Here is a 15422-nt window from a genome sequence, read left to right on the forward strand (position 1 = left end):
GGAGCTACAGGACCTGGTAAGCCTAGACTCTAGTGATAGGTGAAATATCCCCATCTCAGGGCACAATGGACTTGGTCTTTCCAAGCTTCCTCAGAGAAAGCTCTTCTTTCTTCAGGAATTCTACTCTGGCTCAGAATATGATTCCAGGAGCAATCCTTGCCAGCTCTCCCCATGAGTTGCCTTCCTTTCCATTTCCCAAAATCCCCCTTGCTATGGGGAGGGGAATAGCAACAAAGATGGCTGACAGCAGCAGTAGAAGCCAGCAGGAAGGGCTGATGGTAGAAGTTGAGGGCTCATCTTTAGAAAAGAAGAAGAGTTGGTTTTTTATACCCCAATTTTCTCTACCTTTAAGGAGTCTCAAACTGGCTTATGATTGCCTTCCCTCTCCCCACAACAGACACCTTGTGAGGTAGGTGGGACTGAGAGAGTTCCGAGAGAACTGACTTGCCCTAGGTCACCCAGCAGGCTTCATGTGGAGGAGTGGGGAAACCAACCCAGTTCTCCAGATTAGAGTCCACCACTTTTAACCACTGCACCATGCTGGCTCTTAACCACTACACCATGCTGGCTTTAATGCTGGGAAGCGCCATTGCAGTCTCATCTTTAAGACAGCAGACAATCCCGGGCCGAGCATGCACGGGATTATCTATCACCACAGAGAGCAGAAGGACTATTATTTACAATGCCTGTTGGTTCAGCGCATTGGAAATCGTTGGGACGAGAGGTGTTGTAAACTGCTCCACCCCCACGTAACTTTAATAGAGGGTCAACCCCTCTATTAGCCTCTGTTGCTAATGCCAGCCTCTCTCTTCTCATGGGTAAGTTTTGGGGAAGGGAGGGCCGGTGATCACAAAATTAATTTTGCTTGAGGCATAAATGTTGAAGAGAATCTGGTCTCCGCTCATCGTGGCTTGCAGTTTTCTGACCCTCCCACCACTGCCCCGCTCTGCAATTCTGCACCATCTCTAGTTGATTCCAGTTGCCATATGTTGAACCTCTGTATAAGGAGCATGTGGAAATTCACATGGCACGAGCATTGTTGCTGAATTCGCTGGAGGCATGGTTGCAATCAATCAACACTGTTTTTATTTTTGTAAATAGACTTTGTGTAGATGGGCTATTTGAATTAACTAGTACTGTATATATGGTAAATTGTTACACTATCCATGACATGTTGATTGTACATTGACTATGTATGGTTCCTGAAGTACTGGGTTGTTGTTGTTTTCGAAACACCACTAATCTGTACAGTTGCCCATGTAATGAACTATATCTTACTCTCTGAAAAAGCATTTAAATGCATCCGCATTGATAAATACTGTAAATAGCATGCTTCAGTTTTTAAAAGTTCCTGTTTATTAAAGCCTCTTATGAAACGTGTCTTGCAATGCCATGTTCCATGACATTGAGGGCTGGTTGACACATGTATGCTTGTCTCTTGAATGAATGAAGCATCAAACGACGACCTGCATGTGTGAATGGGCTTCCGCAAAAGTAATGGCACAGATAGAAGTTTCATACCATGTCAGATGCAAATGCTTTCTGTTGGGGTCAGGTCGGTGAGTGAATTGGTTTTCAGCCACTATTGGGCCAGGGGACCATAATCAAGTGTAGCACAATCCTGTGAGAGATTCTGTAGCCTTTCTGGGAAGCTCCTCTGTGGGTAGGGCCCTTACAAGTGTCCAGCACCTTCTAGCAAGGAGTCTGAGAAAACAGTCCAGATCACCTCATGAGCAGGTGCAGGTGAGTGTGTGTGTGTGTGTGTGTGTGTGTAAAGTGCCGTCAAGTCGCAGCTGACTTATGGCGACCTCTTATGGGGTTTTCAAGGCAAGAGACTAACAGAGGTGGTTTGCCATGGCCTTCTTCTTCATAGTGACCCTGGAATTCCTTGGTGGTCTCCCATCCAAATACTAACCAGGGCTGATCCTGCTTAGCTACTGAGATCTGAGGAGATCAGGCTATACCATGCTGCCTTCCCTCCCACAGGTGAGTGACACCATGATAATTCAACCCTATCAGTTTTGTGATTTTGAGGTTTTGTGTCCTCACTGATGTGTTTGGATGCTTCCACTCAATTCCAGCTGGGTTGCCGGCCAACCAAAGGCCCCACACATCTCTGGACATGGTAGCACAAAGGCCAACAAGCGTCTGAACCAGACATGTGGGCAAAATTCAGAAAGCTACTGCCTCACCTTTTTACCCTTTTGACATTTTGCCTCCTGGGCCCTGCTTCTCCTGAAGCCGCATCACAAATCGCAGTTGAAACTTCCATAAACAGATGGTGTTTGCTGTACAGTGCAGAAAGCTGCTGTTTAAGAAACCAAAATTTGAAGGCATACTTTGTCACAAAGTTATGCCACAATCAAGAGGCCTGACTGACTATCACTCCAGTGTGTGGAGTGAAATGAAGGAATAATAATAATAATAATAATAATAATAATAATAATAATAATAATAATAATAATAATAATAATAATAATAATTTAGTGCTGTCAAGTTGCAACTGATTTACAGCAAGCCCTCATGAGGTTTGCCAGACATGAGATGAGAAGAGGTGGTTTGCTATTGCCTTCCTCTGCATGGCAACCCTGGTGTTCCTTGGAGGTCTCCCATCCAAATGCTAACCATGGCTGACTCTGCTTATCTTCCAAACTCTGACAAGCTTGGCCTTGTGTGGGCTAGAGGGGAATAAAGAACACAGCTTTGAAACAGAGGGCCAGAAATGGTAGCAACCTTGTCTTTGTTTATGGAATGTACTGAGTTGGATCCAAGCAGCTTTTCCACTGGTGAACAAGGGAGGAAGAGGGGGGCTCCTTTAGCCCCCCAAAAAGGCTGTGCTGGGGGACTCAAAGGACCAGCATAGACAAAAGCCATATGTGACAGGAATAGGGTTGCCAACCTCCAGGTGGCATCTGGAGATCTCTTGCTATTACAGTTGATCTCCAGACAACCAAGATCAGTTCCCCTTGAGAAAAATGGCTGCTTTGAAGGGTGGACTCTATGGCATCACACCCTGCTGAGGTCCCTCCCCTTCCCAAACCCCACCCTCTCCAGGCTCCACCCCCAAAATCTCCAGGTATTTCCCAACCCAGAGCTGGCAACCCTAGGCTGGAGTAAGGAGAGGGGATTGGATGAGACTGAGGGGGAAAGCTGGCTGGAGCTAACCAGTTGCTTTGTTTTTAAGATCTACCAACCTCAAAATGAAATAGATAGGAAGGTTTTTGGAAAAGGTCAACAGAAGGCAGGCCTGTGGGATTTCTGTTGTCGGTAGACTCCCTGATGACTTTCTAAAGCACTTTTTGGCAGCGTTTCATCAGTGCGCACATGTGCATTGACAATGCAGAGAAGAAAAGAGATGCAAATGAACAAAAGGAACAGAAAGTGACAGCCACCTGGGCTTATTTCAGTTTCAGAATTAATTTGAACAATTATCCTTGCTACCCCAGAAATTCAGGATGAGCGGAATGCAGGACACAACACACCCATGGAACCAGAAAAGGGCTAGAAATAATTCACTCCTTAATAAAAAGATATCAAACCATATTGTGTGTGTGTAAAGTGCCGTCAAGTCGCAGCCGACTTATGGCGACTCCTTTTTGGGGTATTCATGGCAAGAGACTAAGAGAGGTGGTTTGCCAGTGCCTTCCTCCGCACAGCAACCCTGGTATTCCTCGGTGGTCTCCCATCCAAATACTAACCAGGGCTGACTCTGCTTAGCTTCTGAGATCTGACAAGATCAGGCTAGCCTGGGCCATCCAGGTCAGGGCTCAAACCATGGGCGAAAACGCATGGCCGCTGTATCCTCCTTTAATCCCTGTTTTAGCCAGGATCGAATGCGAATTAGGCGAAACGCATGCGTTCGATCGAGGCTGAATCCTGGCTGAAACAGGGATTAAAGGAGGATAAAGTGACCGTGTGTTTTCGCCCCATATTACACATTTCTTTTTGAAGACGGAAACAGAATCTTTCCATTTTCATGCTACTGCAATCGAAGCTTTCTTTTAATCATGCATGGAAGCTTCACCAAGTTAAGAAAGGTAGAAATCGAGTATTCCCATCTCAGTTTTTTTATATCTAATAAAATAATAATGGTGGAGATTTAAAGCCATTGCCACAAACCCTGAGGCCTCCCTGGATCAGGCAGTTATATTTACCATAAGCAGATCATATCTGGAAATCATCATAATTACACTTTTTTTATTCCCACGCTTTTAAACAAGGTGTGTTGGATGAGAATTTTTTCCTGTACTGAAGGGCAGCCTTTTCACAGGGAGAGTTTTCTCACCTCATTCTTATCACAGAGGAAAATGCCAACTGGGGGGGGGATAATAATAATCCTTGGCATTTATATTTTGCTCTAGGGTGTTCAAACCACTTCTCGTACATTCATCTGAGGTAATCCTTCCAACAGCTCTATAGGAAGGCCAGACATTTTATCTTCATATTGCAGATAGGGGGAAGTGAGGCAAGGCGAGAGACTTGCCTAAATGCCTACCGAGGTTCATAGCCAGGTGATATTCAGCCCAGGGATTTCTTCAGCTGTGGCAGTTCACAGGTCCAGGAAGACACGTCTGTTGGATACTTCAAATTTGGCAGCCAACTTTGTAGGGAGAGGGACTAGTAATCCAATTCTAAGTGGCCTCTTTCTGTGCTCCATATTGTAGGGGTGGAGGAATGGAAATTAATCCAACCCCTTATGTGGGGCAATATCCCAGCACTCACTTGGTGCAGGATATGCCACCTGTATAAAGCAGCAGAATTCAAAACAGCCCAAAGCTATGTGGAGGAATATGAACAGCACACGTATTAAAATGGAAGAAAACTGTATTTAATAAATTATAAAGTTCTTTAAAACTAATCGACATTTTCCTTTTTGAGGTTTCTATTACGATTACCTCATATTAACTGAAACATTGTTACAGCTTTAGTGTGTGTGAGGCAGAGAGCGAACACAGAGGGATACTTACAGCCCATTCCTGAACTGAGGTGTACGGGGACGGCTCTTCCTAAGCCGATTCCCGTACGCCGTTAAACAAAAAAAAGCTGTTTTGTGGCTTTTTTTGTTTTTGTTTAACTGGGGCCTTTTGCCCCATAGGGAATAGCGAGGCTGCGCCTACTGTAATGCCCAGATATAAAGGCTGGTATAAAATACTATGTACTCATATGCACACACATGGAAGCTTTGGGGAAGTTGGCATCCGGGAGCCATGAACCAACAAATCATGCTCTCTGTGCTTGGTACGGCCTTTCACCAGTAGAGAGCTCTGAATTACCTTCACCTTTAGGTATGTGGTTTCTAGTTACTAATATCACAAGACCTAGAACTTGCTTAGAGACAGCCTTCGGCCAATATCTATAGGTTATGCTAATTAGAGTGAAGTAGACGCTTAATGTGCATTGGTGCTTTTGTGTATCAATCTGCTCGTCAGCAGCCATGGGCCTGCCCCATGCGAATGCATAAATGATACTGACTTTCCTTGGTTTCTCTGGTGAGTAACTCTGCATCTTATTTGTGGGTTATTTCACCCCCAGGGTCTCTGTTTAGCTAAACAAAGAACTGTTGCTTATTTTAACCTCCTCCTAGTTGTCTTCATTGGACTCTATAAGACAACCAGGGCACTTCACTACTAAAAAGCAGGTGCAGCACCTCCATTCCTGGCGCCGGCGGAAGTGGCCGAAAGGGGATAGGGAGCCGCCTAACCAGCGGCTCCTCCCCCCGCCCCACCCCCCTGCACCGGCGTGGCCTCTCCACGCCGTTGCCGGCGCCACGGAGAGGCTGAGCTGGCGGAGGGGGAGGCACGGTCCCACGGCGCACGGCCGCTGCTGGGACTGGCCTCGCCGCCGGCGTGAATGCGTGTAATCGTGTGATTACACACATTTACGCCGGCGGCCAGGTCACACCGCCTCCAAACAACTTTCAGCCCCATTCTCAGGAATGGGCTGTTAGAGTGAGACTGACAAAGACTGAATGACAGTTGGCAGTGTTGGTTAGTTACAAGTAACTGTCACCAGAAGGGAGGGGCTGATTCTATAGGAGCACAGAACCCACTGTCAATCAAATTAGGCTCCAGCGTTTAGTCCAACACATATCACAAGAGTTCTATTAACAAAAACAGGCATTCTAGCACTCGGGAGCTGTGGACAGGCATTTTGTGGTGTGGCTGTGTGGTAGATGATGGAGCATAGCTCCTGTTCTTGGATGACGGGCTTTTTCGTAAAAGAAAGGCTACGATAGTATGAGGAGTCAGTCATCCTCCACATCATTTATGACAGTGTTTGAAGGAGTTTTCTATTTCCATTATGCATAAGGTAACATTTTAAAAATTACGACTTAACATACATCTAACTACATTTAAATGCAAAATTGTAAGTCAAATAACATATTAAGCTATGAAAAAGAAAATAAAACGTATATACACATTTCTACCAGTTATCATTTGCGCATCAAAATTCTCACAAGAAGAGCAGCTTGCCTAAGGCTACCAGTTCTGGAGAGTTTGTGGCTCAGGGGAAATTTGTACCCAGACCTTCTTCTCTCTGAACTTACCCTCTTTGCCTCTGTACATGGAGTTGCCAGCTTCCTGGTGGGGCCTGGAGATCTCCCAGAATCACAACTAATTTATAGACTACAGAAGAAGAAGAAGAAGAAGAAGAAGAAGAAGAAGAAGAAGAAGAAGAAGAAGTTGCTTTTTATATGCAACTTACTCTTCCACTTAAGGGAGAATCAAACTGACTTACAATCAGCTTCCCTCCCCTCTCCACAACAGATGCCCTGTGAGGTAGGTGAGGCTGAGAGTGTGTGATTAGCCCAAGGTCACCCAGCTGGCTTCATGTGTAGGAGTGGGGGAAGCAACCCAGTTCACCAGATTAGCGGCCGTCCGCCACTCATGTGTGAAGTGCCTAGTTGTCTTATAGAGTCCAATAAAGACAACTAGAAGGAGGTTAAAAGCAACAGTTCTTTATTTAGCTAAACACAGACCTGGGGTGAAATAACCCACAAATAAGATGCAGAGTTACTCACCAGAGAAACAAAGGAAGCTTAGTATCATTTATGCATTCACATGGGGCAGGCCCATGGCTGCTGACAAGCAGATTGATACACAAAAGCACCAATGCACATTAGGTGTCTACTCCACTCTAATTAGCATAGCCTATAGATATTGCCCAGAGGCGTCTCTAAGCAAGTGCTAGGTCTTGTGATCTTAGTAACTAGAAACCACATTCCTAAAGATCAAGGTAATTCAAAGACACTGTTTTCTCCACTGGTGAAAGGCCGTACCAGGCAAGCAATGTAATCTGTTGGCCTCTTATAGTTGTGGATGCCAACGTTCCCAAAGCTTCCATGTGTGTGAGCATGAATACATAGTGTTCTAAACCAGCCCTTATATCTGGGCATTACATGTGGAGGGGTGGGGAATCAAACCCGGTTCTCCAGTTCAGGGTCCACCACTCCAAACCACCACTGTTAACCACTATACCACGCTGGCTCCCTTCCCCCTGAAGAAAATGGCTGCTTTGGACAGTGGACTCGGTAGCATTATACCCTGCTGAGGTCTTTCCCCAGGCTCCACCCCCCCCCAAATCTCCAGGAATTTACCAACTTGGAGCTGGAAACCCTAGTACTAAACCTTCTTCAGACTTTCCCATCCTCCTCCCATAGTCTACTTCTAGTGTACTATGAGCTCAGTCATACGGGAAACAGTCTCAGTCAAACATAAAAACCAAATTGCTGACTTGTCTCAAATGAGCTTATTTGCCAAAATACTCATTACGCCATGTTGGCCTTTATTATGGTTTACAGTGGCTCCTGAGCGACTGTTTAAAACACAGGGTGTGTGCTAAAATTGCTGCCTTCCCCCCAATCCTTCTGAGGAGGCTTGGCTAGATATATGGGAGGGGGTGTAACCTGAAGTTTAACTCATCCTCTGATGTCATTTGATCTCTTCTTTTGTAGAAAGGTCTGGTCTGGGGAGGGGGGGTAACCAGCCATTGTAGTAGCTTTAAAGTAAAAGACAATTTTGCACTCTGTGATTAATGTCAGTTCTTTATACTGAATTTTGCTCTCTGTGGTTAATGTATTTTTCAGTCAGGCTTTTGAGGATGTCTTTCTGGTTTAATGAAACAACGAACATTTGAGGGGAAAGTGTCCAGAGCAGACATTTATCTCAAATGTTTCATTTCCTTGACATTAAGCTTCATTCCCCACAAAAAGCTATTTAGAACGCAATGGCCCAAAAGAAAAATGTAGTTGAAACACAACATTTCAGTAAAGCTAAATTAAACAAAATATTTGGCATACAGTTACACATGCATGTGAAGGATAGAGAATAGAGGCCGATTTTGCATATTTTTTAAAAGTTAAAGGCTTGGGGTGTGCAACATGCAGTGTGCAACATGGAAACATAAACAGCACAATTCAGCTTGTACAAGACCCTGTGCAATACTTAGATCTTTCCTCCCTTGATCTTACAGTGCCCAGAAATTGCTTGCACAACTTCTTGCTTAAGTGGAAAAACAATTTGGGATATGCTATGTTTAGCTTAGCATAAGGCTTCTTTCTTTCTTTCTTTCTTTCTTTCTTTCTTTCTTTCTTTCTTTCTTTCTTTCTTTCTTTCTTTCTTTCTTTCTTTCTTTCTTTCTTTCTTTCTTAAAAAAGCCCTGTGTCGCAGAATGGTAAGCTGTGATACTGCAGTCGGCCTGAGTACTGCAGTACGGCTCATGACCTGAGTTCGATCCCGAAGGAAGTCGGTTTCAGGTAGCCGGCTCAAGGTTGACTCAGCCTTCCAACCTTCCGAGGCCGGTAAAATGAGTACCCGGCTTGCTGGGGGTAAAGTGTAGATGACTGGGGAATGCAATGGCAAACCATCCCATAAACAAAGTCTGCCTAGTAAATGTCAGGATGTGACATCACCTCCTGGGTCAGTAATGACCCGATGCTTACCATTAAGGCTCTTTTTCACACTTTGGTTTTCCCTTTTGATGTTTCAGTTTCGTTAGGGCTGCCCTTACTCAACAATCAGGATCTCAGAAATAAGCCTGGTTTTCTTTTCCCTTCCCTGCTCTCTCCTCATTTTCCCACTCAACTGCTGCTCTCTCCCCCTCCACTAGTCAACTGCCCTCTGCTAACGTCCCAGAAACCATGTCAACAGTTGCCTAGAGCTCTGGACACCCCCTGGCCCAGTTTATCCTGCATCGGCCACACCGACTTCTTAGTAAACAGGGTTTCCAAAGGATAGCCACTTCCCTCTTCCTCTCTATAAACAAAATAGCACCGGTGTGTAAATCAATCAAATCTGCACTTGGGGTAACCCAAACAGTGGCCCACCTTGAGATAAAAAATGGTCCAAGAATTGGTTCAAAAAACACTGATCCAGGGAAGCATTCTTTGGTGCTCTGGAGAGCATTTGTAACCTGCCCCTCCAACTTTCTAAAGAAGAAGAGTTGGTTTTTATATGTCGACTTTCTCTACCACTTAAGGGAGAATCAAACCGGCTTATAAACCCCTCCCCACAACAGACACCCTGTGAGGTAGGTGGGGCTGAGAGAGCTCCAACAGAGCTGTAACTTGCCCAAGGTCACCCAGCTGGCTTCATGTGTAGGAGTGGGGAAACAAATCCAGTTCACCAGATTAGCCTCCGCTGCTCATGTGGAGGAGTGGAGAATCAAACCCGGTTCTCCAGATCAGACTCCACAGCTCCAAACCACTGCACTTAACCACTACACCACGCTGGCTCTTAACCACTACACCACACTGCCAGTTATTAAATATATGAGGTAAGGGAACTCACACAAAAAAAATCCACCTCATGAAAACACATCCCGGTATGTAGGCTTTATATATTTGAAGCAAGCTCTGAGTGTTGTGAACGCACTGACTTCTGCCGCTGCAAATGCATGGGGGGCATTTTACTCCTCCCAGATACATGGGAAACCTGGGTTGTGGTAGGGAATGCACACCCAAGACAATTGTGCAAGTATTTTCCCCTACAGGCTCGCTGTGTTAGTCTCCTGTAGCCAAAACGTTAGAGTCTGGGGATGTCATAAAGCTAAGCTACCACATGTATTGTGACAACACCTTTCAACAGATGCAAATAGTGCTAGATTTAGGAGACAGAGATATAGATCAAGCTCAGAACAAGAAATGAAAGACTCAGCTCATCACTCCCATAATATATTTCCTGCCTCTCCAAGGCACCTACTTATACTGTAAATTGTCTAGATGATGGAGATTGTGCCACACTTCCAATATCAGATTCAAACCAATATTTACACACATACACACCAGAAAAAAGCTGCATTGAGGTAACTAGAAATCACAGGATACTTCCTGATCAAAGTTTTCATATATTCCTGAAGTGACTCAGACATGGGTATGACTAGGGTTTGCCAGCTCCAAGTTTGGAAATACCTGGAGATTTTGGGGGTGGAGTTTGAGGAGAGAAGGGTTTGGGGAGGTGAGGGACTTCAAGGGGGTATAATATCATAGAGTCCACCTTACAAAGTGGCCATTTTTTCTCCAGGTGACCTGATCTCTGTCGCCTGGAGATCAGTTGTAATAGCAAGAGATCTCTAGCCAGCCACCACCTGTAGGATAAGTGCGTGTTGTATATAAATGCTGGTTAATCTCCTTTTCAAGAATAAATATCTCAACACACTGCCACTTATAATTCTTTTGTTATTTTTATACTTTTCTTATGCTTTCATTTATAAACAGTACCAGTTAGCAATGTTGTCATAACACAGTCTACAAATCCTAAACAATCTTGTACAAAAAAACAAGACAGAATTGAAATCTCACACGTCCGTTCCACAAAGACAGAATAGAAATACTGTCCACAAGATTTCTCAAACGTCCGTTCCACAAAAGGAATATTTCCAATGCTGTGAACCTCCGTGTCGTGTCGCAATGTTTCTGTAAGTCAGCTGCTCTCTGCTGACCAATGGGATTCCTCCTTTACAAGCTGTCTCGCAGTTCCTTCTCCAAGTCACCGCAGAAAAAATAAACAGCCCAATGTGATTTCAGCAATATTCAACAATATGACAAGCAACCGGTTATGCCTTGTTTCGCTGGTGTCCGCTTCCTCAGATATGTATAATTTCATCCAATCACAATTTTGTGATTCCCAGTGTCATGTCTACAAGCCTTGTAAGGAACCTAAGGATGGCAACCCTAGGTATGACAGAATGGCCACCAGTCCCCCATCCTCTCCACACGCAAGCATAATTAGGGTTGCCAACACCAGGTTCAGAAATGTCTGGAGGTTTGAGGGTGGAGCCTGGGAGAGTGGGGTTTAAAGAGGGGAGGGACCTCAGTAGGTATAATGCCATGCATTCTACTTTCCAAAGCAATCATTTTTTTCCCAGGAGAAGTGGACTCGACGTTTTAAATAAATAAATAATACATAAATTAGCGTTTTATGTAGTCTGGGGGGTCAAATGTAATTCTGGGAAATCTCCAGCCCCCACCTGGAGGTTGGCAACCCTAAGCATAATGGCGACCATTTCCCTCAGGTGCATGAGAGTGAAGATTGTCCATCACAGATGGCACAGGATCCTTGTTGGCTTTTACTTCTGCCCTATAATATTCCTCACAAAGAAACCGATCGGCCACTTTTGCGCGGCTTTTTCCACGCGGTCAGCCCGCCGACTATTTTTGGGAGAGCAAGGCAACCTCTGAGGAGGGTGGGGTTTGGGGGAGGGGAGGGACTTCAATGCCACAGAGTCCAATTGCCAAAGGGGCCATTTTCTCCAGGGGAACTGATCTCTATCTGCTAGAGATCAGTTGAAATAGCGGGAGATCTCCAGCTAGTATCTGGAGGTTGGTCACCCTACCATGTTATCAACACAGGATGGTTGCTGACAGAGTCTGACATTTTTTTAAAGTATATAATTTTGTTAAAACGAGGTGGCAGATAAAAGCAACCAGTGCCTGAGACTCTCTGGATTTTTTTTTAAGCTGCAGGTGCTTGGAAAGGTAAATAGCTGTTGAGCAGGAAGGCTGAACACGTGGCGCTCATGGTGCAGTTTTTCTCCCCCCACTCCCATCATTTCAGCCCTGTTTTTCATCTTTATCTTTCTCCAGCAGCCACCGACAGCTGACCTTTAGAGCTCCCCAGAGGGGCTTCAGCAGGTGATTTACTAACAGCTGTGCCAAGCGACAACACAGAGGGATCAGAGGTCGCCACGCAATGAAGCCAGCCTGTGAATTCAAGAGTCGTATTTAATCAAAGATGCATTGCACTTTTTATTGATTTGTGTGTTTGTGCGTGCCTGCGTGCCTATATTTGCACACACCCAGGCATGCGCACAAACACAAGCATTGTCTTTCTGTCCCCTGCACCTGGACATTTCTCCCTGGATTTTCCCCTTCCCCCACGCTACACACAAACACCAATTCCCCACAAGCCCCTATGGACCACGCATGCTGGATTCTCATAGTTGCAATCAAGTCCTGAACTGAGCAGGAACAGGTGGAGTCCATAAGCAGACAAGAACAAGAGCTGACACCACTCATGACAAGAGTTCACACCATTCCTTCATGAAGCTCAATATTCATAAGGTGCTTCCTAGTGTGGGTGTGTGCACTTGCAATGTCTGTGTACGGAGGCCTCCGTTTCTGCACAGGTATCTTTCGAGGGATTAAATTAATCTTGCCTCTTTTGCTTTATCGTAGATTTAAGGCTTGGGTCTTTTATGCATGGGTACGTTGACTCACGTTCGCCCCCGGACTGACTCGGTTGTTCCTTGGAGTTATGCATGAGTTTTCCGACCCTCAGAGTTGACCTCGCGCCCACCCCGCACTCTCTCCAGGTCTTCTCAATGCTCTTTTAACACAATTCTTAGTTCTTCTCCAAGATCAACCCAGGTCTAATCGTCGCCATTACTGTGCATAAATCAAAATGTGGGTCTCTCTAACCACACGCCCACATGCCCCCATTCTCGTGTTTCCTCCTCCCACTCCTTTTCCAGCCAGCCTTCAGCCATCCGCTCCATGAAGCCCTGGGAAGCCTTTAATACAGGACAGGTAAGCAGCCATGTGGCTGCTGGCTTCTCCGGGCGCCCTCCACCATTTTTTTCCTTTTGATATGATGATTTATCATTAATTCAAATAAAATATAATTAAGAATAAAGAGAGAGGCAACCGAGGTTAAAATCAAGAGCTCCCTCGCCCATGGGTAACCCATCCCCCAAATGCGGGGGGGGGGGAGCATCAGCTCTTCATCTCGGCTGCCTCTCTCTTCATTTTAAATTATATTTTAATCGAATTAACAATAAATCATTGCGTGTTTGCGTGTCAAGTACCATCAAGTCGCTTCTGACTCATGGCGACCCTATGAATCAATGTCCTCCAAAACATCCTATCTTTAACAGCCTTGCTCAGGTCTTGCAAAATGAGGGTTGTGGCTTCCTTTTTAGAGTCTATCCATCTCTTCTAACAATAAACACTACAGCCAATTACAAAGCAGCGTTTTCAAGGGGCAGGGACTCAGATGCTTCCGGATTTCTGCTGGTGATTCTGCAGTACTCCGGATACTCCAGGAATTTCTTCAGGACAAACAAACCACCATGCATAGGTTTTGAGAATTTGGATCAGAAAAGTGTGGGTCAAGAGAGCATCGAGCCCAAGGATAAATCCCATGCTTAAAAGATCTTGAACCACTTTCTGCTAAAAACAAAGGTTTTGCAGTAATTGTTAGAACTATTAGTTAAAGCATGTTGGATGTGGTCTTCCAAAATTATGAGGGATTTGTGGTGTGGCTGTGCATTGACACAGCTACAGATATAGGCAACTGTTTGCAGTATGGCAACTGACCAAGGTTGCATGGGAACATGAGGCAAACTGGTCACCTGGAGGCTGTATGTGTGGCTACTGAAATTTGAGTGGCTATCACACACATGACACCGGCTGTGTGCAGATATGCCACATAGAGGCACATTGACACATGGTGTGAGTGCCATGTGTGTACTCCCAAAGCTGTCATGTGGGGGCAAGATTGCAAAGTCCTACAGATACCAAAATTTATACCTAGAAAAGAAGTCAGCCTGAGAGATGCATTTTCCTGGGATATCTCTACTAGTTTTTAAATTGCAGTTAGGTTTTGTGCAGGGGTCAGGGTGACTTTTGGCAGTCACAGTGTGAAGCTCTGTCTCCAAAACTACCAGGTATTTCCCAACCCAGAGCTGGCAACCCTAAGGGGCAGCCATTAGCAGTGTGTGACATCACTTTTAAGGGAAATCAAGAAGCAGTGTATACCTCTCTAGGAATTGCCAGAAACGCTATGGTAAAATCCCAAACCCCAGAGGAGGCGGGTACACATGGTGGCCATGAATAGGGTTCCCAGATGCCCGGTAATGGTGGGCAATTGCCTGCCAATTAATGGGCCTGCCTACTGCCCCTCAGCTGGCTGGTGAGTGGAAGCACGCCAGCTTAAGGGGGTGATCCGTGCGTGCAGGGGGGGCACACACCATGATAATGTAACTTCCAGGTTTACACTGTAAGCGACAGGGATGCTCTAGCACATTTCTTTTTAAAACAACACAGCCCCATCACAACAAAGCTCCCACCGACGGTGAGGGGGCACCTGGCAACCCTAACCATGAAGCTAGCTAGCCACTGCCCAATCCCCAGTGGGGGTGAGCGGGCACCTCCACCCAGTCCACTCACCCTGGGGTCCAGGGCAGCTGCCCCAGGGTGAAAACCACCCCTGAATACAAATTTGTTGCCACTTGATGCGCAGCTTACGTATTTTCAGTGAGCACGAGCAAACCCTCTTCTGTCCTGTTTTCTTTTAGGACTGTGGCCTTTATGGAGGGGGCAAAGTACACATTGCAAGTAGTTCTGTGATGGTTTTCCCAGATGGCTTTGCTTTTTTCATGCAAAGCAGCTGCAGACTGAACAGGGGGGACAGGGTCCCTTTAAACCCTTTCCTTGCCAGATCAGACTTGTTCCTGCACTCAGGCAGGTTTCCTACCAAGCCCCATGAGAAAAGGTACAAGGGGGAAAGTCCAGAGGGAAATATAATTTTTCTAAGGTGATAAAGACGTATTTTGACTGTACCACTATGGACATCAGGTCCATAGTGACCATAGTGACATAGTGATCACGTGACCAACGGTTCCTCCATGCAGAGAATTTCCTGTACTTAGAAAATTTATTTATTTAGGAACTTTTAATGCCTCCCCTCCAGAGTCCTTTTAGCATGTCAGGGAGAAGGGATCTAGTCCTGGTTTCATAGTTCTTACACTAACTTACTTTCTCCCTATTGTCCCTGGAGTTCCAAATTATAAAAGTACGAAATGCTTACTGACATTGACCCTCTTAGAAGAAACTCTCATTCCCTTTGATTTTTCTGAGACCTCCCCAGAGATGCAGGGGTACCTCCAAACAAAACAATTGATTAAAATAATAGCAAGATGATAAT

Source organism: Euleptes europaea, chromosome 17, assembly GCF_029931775.1.
Source record: "Euleptes europaea isolate rEulEur1 chromosome 17, rEulEur1.hap1, whole genome shotgun sequence".
In the NCBI taxonomy this organism is placed as follows: Eukaryota; Metazoa; Chordata; class Lepidosauria; order Squamata; family Sphaerodactylidae; genus Euleptes; species Euleptes europaea.